Below are 4,405 nucleotides of genomic sequence, written 5' to 3' on the forward strand. Positions count from 1 at the left end.
CCTAGGAGGGCTGACCTTTCCACCCGCGGTTACTAAGGGGCTGACTTCATTCTGAGGTCAGACGCATGGGGGTGCAGGCAGGGAACAGAAAAGACTCCTCCCTACCTTGTCAGAGGGAGGAAGCCATACCGAGGCCGGGACTGGAGGAGTGGCCAGACCTCAAAGGGAAATCGGTAGGGGCAGCCAAGAGGTGACCTGAAAATCTGGCCCTTTGCTTTTTGCCCTCTACCCCCAAACCCAGCCCAGATCCTGGTGGATTCCTCCAGCTTGTTCTAGTGAGGGCAGAACACACTCTCTGAACCTTTCGGGACCAGACTGAGATACATTTGAGCTCCCCTAAAGGAAGGACTTTCTTAATGGTTAGATCTGCCTGAGATGGAAAAGGATAGGTAATGAGCTTCCCATCGCTGGAGGAGATCAAGATTCAGGCAGATGACCTCTAGTCAAGGATAACATGGAATAATGCATGGAACTAGAAGGCCTTTTAGCCCAGAGATAATTGGGCTCCTTTACTTTATGAAAGTCATTGTGTTAAAACAAAGAAGAGTGTTAAGGTCAGAGTGCCCAGTAGGAACCCTGCTTCTGCCACCCCAGCCAGGGACCTTCCTCCTCCATAAAACAGGGATTGCAATGCCTCCTTAGCTGGGTTGCTGTGACCCTGAATGATAGTGGCTATTGCCATCTCCCCCTAGGGCATCCCACAGAGCTGACTGATGCTTGGCCACTTCTTTTAAGCGATAGGTATGTATGTTTTCTCTCTCCTATTACTAGATTGTAAGTTATCTGACCATCCATCTCCTTCTGGCCCCTGTGCAGCCCCACTCCACCCCAGGCCTGGTCCAGGGCTCCTGTCTGGCAGGAGCATCCTAGTGATTCTGGTTGAATAATCTCTCAGTACGGTGGGAGGGCAACAGCCAAGTCAGGCACAAGTACCCGGTTCCTTGGATGCTGCAGGGTGCAGCCTTTCTCAGAACCTCACCCCAGGGCTGTGACTTCAGCTTGACGAGGTTTAGAGTTTCATTTTTAAGCTGATGCCTCGTCCTTGTCCTTATCTTCCTCACACTGGTGGTTCTGGATCCACATCCCTCCTCTGTAGCGTTTGTCCTTCCTGTCATGCAGCTTCATCTCGTTTCATTTCCTGTCATTAGGATGCCAAGGCCTCTGAACTCAGGACAGCTCTCAGGCTGGGGCTTAGTGAGTCCCTTGCCGCTGACATCACACTATCAGCAAGGGGACCAGTGCCTGTGAAATTGCCTCAAAAAACCACCCACAGCCACAGCCATGACTTCTCTAGACACTACCTCATTTGCCACCACTACCAGATGACCATTGGGCAGAGCTGGGCAGATATTACAAACCATTTGAAAACATATAGTATATACGTGACTAATTTGAGGCTCAGAGGGGTTAAAAGACTAGCTCGAAGTCACAAGTTATGAAAGTGGCAGAACCAAGACTTCAGCCAAGAACTTGACTCTTAGTGGACTGTTCTCCCTCAGCCTCTCCACCCAAACTCATACCCCCCATTGTTCCATACAATACACAAAATACAAAAATGTAAAGAAACTGTACAGTAAGTGGGGTTTTGAGAGTCAGAAAGAATCCAAAGGTTTCTAACTTGGCTCTGCCATTTGTTAATTATGTGACTTTAATTACTCAACCTCTCCGAGCTTCAGTTTCTTTATCTATAAAATGGGAATAATGTCACCCAGTTCACTGGATGCAATGAAATGACCAAATGCAAAGTGGCCTGGCAAGGTGTCTGGCACAGAGTAGATGCTTGCCAAACGTGAATCCTACCCTCTCCCTTACTCCTGGAAGAGAGAGACTCTTGACCTCGATTGAATGTTTACTAGAGAAAGCCAGGCTCTGGCAGAAGGAGGAGCGGGCTGGGCTGGGCTGAGGGTCAGGAGGAGAGAGGGAGAGGCTCTGGCCTCCAGATGTGTGCAGCAGCTGAGTCCGCTCCCTGGGCCCAGGGCCATCCTGGTTTCCCTCCGAGAGGGGGAGGGCCCGGAAGGAAGAAGTATTCATTTTGCAGCTGGATGGCCCTTATAGCCTCTTAAGAAATGGAGACTAGCTTTTTTTCTCCTCTGAGATAATCACTATGTACACTCCGCATAGAAGCAAATTGTATCCTGTCCTCTGATGCCGAAAATGATTTATTGTGGCCAACGGATGCATTTTTCTAGATGATGATGACTAAAATCCAGTCCTTTAACTGGAACACAAAAATGTACGAGGGCAGTTTTTTTCTTGTCTCTGGCTCAGGTAAGGGGGGAACTTGTGGCTGCATCCTCGGATAGCTGTCAGCTGGAGGAGCCCAGGAGACCTCTGGGATGTGTCCTGGTGGCTGCTGGGCGCTCGTTCCCATAGGGCAGCCCTGTGGGACAGCCACTCCTTGTTCATGTGCTGCCAGAGAAACACTGGCATTCTCAGTCTTGTTTGAGTCACTAGCTGTCTGGCCTGGGACAAGTCACTTTCCTTCTCTAGGCTCAGTGTCTTCTTCCACAAAATGTATCAACCACACTTAACATTTTAGAATCCTTGTGAAGATGAGGCCATGAGAACATAGGAGACAGGGGCTTTGCAAATGGCACACCACGCTGATGAACGTCAGATACTATTATCAATACCTCTGTTGCATTTGCTCGTAACATTCTGGGTCCGTGAGTGATAGCAGATCACCTGGCCCTCCTCCATCTCTGAGCCAGCTCTGCTTTCCCGAGCTCAGGGCTGGGCGCACAGGAGGGTCACAGTGTTTCCAAACAAGGGAGCAGGAGTGAATCAGCCCGGGGATCCGAGAAGCTCGCCAGGCTGGGCAGGAATTACTGGTGGACTATACTCTTCCGTTTCCTCCTTTGTGAAATGAGGGGCTAGGATCTTCCTCTTTTAGCAGGAGAACACTTTCTCCACATAAAATATTAGTCAGAACTCCAAAATGTAAAGTGGGCAAAGTCAGAGCTGTCTGCATTCAAGTCTAGAAAACAGCTGGGAACGCCTTCAAGCCATGGTCCAAGGACTGCACTGCAGAACCCCTGGGCCCATGCAGAACCCGGTTTGAGAACCTCTGGGGTGAGGAAAGATGCCAGAAATCTGTGTTCTGGACGGCTCAGCCACTGACTCATTGGGGGCCCTCAGGCAGATCCCTCCTTCTTTTCCCACAGGTGGCCCACCATCTAGCTCTGCCATTTCATGGTCTAGCCCAGGACACTGGGTTCTCACTGGCTTCAAGGACTTCTGAGAAGATGCTGTAGCCATTCGAGAAATTTCCACCATGAAGAACCTGGACCACACACCTTCTCTCTTGGATACTCCTTGATTGCTGAATCCGTTGGGTTCGGGCCTCCAGGAACCCCTGAATTCCTTGAGGGTCTTTCTCTGAATTCTCTGCCCCCTATGGCATAGCCAGTTGCAGCAGGGGTGCAGGATGGAGGAGGCTGACTCACTGCCCATGGTCCACCTCCAGGCCAGAGCTCACAGCTCAGCAGCACAGCAGTGGTTAGGAGGGAGGGTTCTGTAGCCAGGGACCTACATTCACATCCTGGCTCCACTTCATCCAGGCCAACCTGGACGAGTCACTGAACCTCTCTGAGACTTAATTCCCTTTAGCTGTGACGTCACCTTGTGAAAATGCTGCTCCCTCCTCTCACTTCCTTTAGGTCTTTTTTGAAAAATGACCTTTCATGGAGATGTTCCCCAAGTACACGTGATTATCGACTACACTATATATTTAACTTATCTATTTATATATTTAAGCTTCACCTCCACTAGATTGTCAGCTCCAGGAGGGCAGGGATTTGTCTCTCCTGTTCATCGCAGTATCATCAATGCCTAAAACAGTACGTGGTACATGGTAAACACTTGAAGAATGTGCCTGCCAGTGGGTCTAGGTCAGTAGTGTGCTGAAAAATGATTAACGATCAGCTCTCTGAGGGCGGGGTGGGGGGAGTCCTGGTTTGTAGTCTGACAATTTCTAGGGTAGAAATACTCCCACCATGGCTGGTTTTGAAGTATCAATGTGGCATCACCGATGTGTAGTTAGGCTAGAGTTAAACTGTGATGGTAATAAGATGACAGAAAAAGAGGTAGAGACCACTGAGACAGACAGACAGAGGGATAATGGGAGGCTGCGTGAACTCTGTGGTTTTTACCACGCCCCTCAGGGTAGTCTCTCCCAGATCCCTGGTCTGGTGATTCCCTCACCTGGCTATACAGCGGAATCACCTGAGGAGTATGTTATAAAGACAGGTATCTGTGGACACCAGTGTTTGAGAATATCCGCTCTAGCTTACGTGCTTAAGAGTAGGCCAGAGCTGCACCGTCCCCTACGGTCGCTACTAGTCACAGTGACTATTTACATTCAGATTAATTAAAATGAAATCAAATTAGAAATTCAGTTGCTCAA

Source organism: Pteropus vampyrus, unplaced genomic scaffold, assembly GCF_000151845.1.
Source record: "Pteropus vampyrus isolate Shadow unplaced genomic scaffold, Pvam_2.0 Scaffold15, whole genome shotgun sequence".
NCBI lineage: Eukaryota > Metazoa > Chordata > Mammalia > Chiroptera > Pteropodidae > Pteropus > Pteropus vampyrus.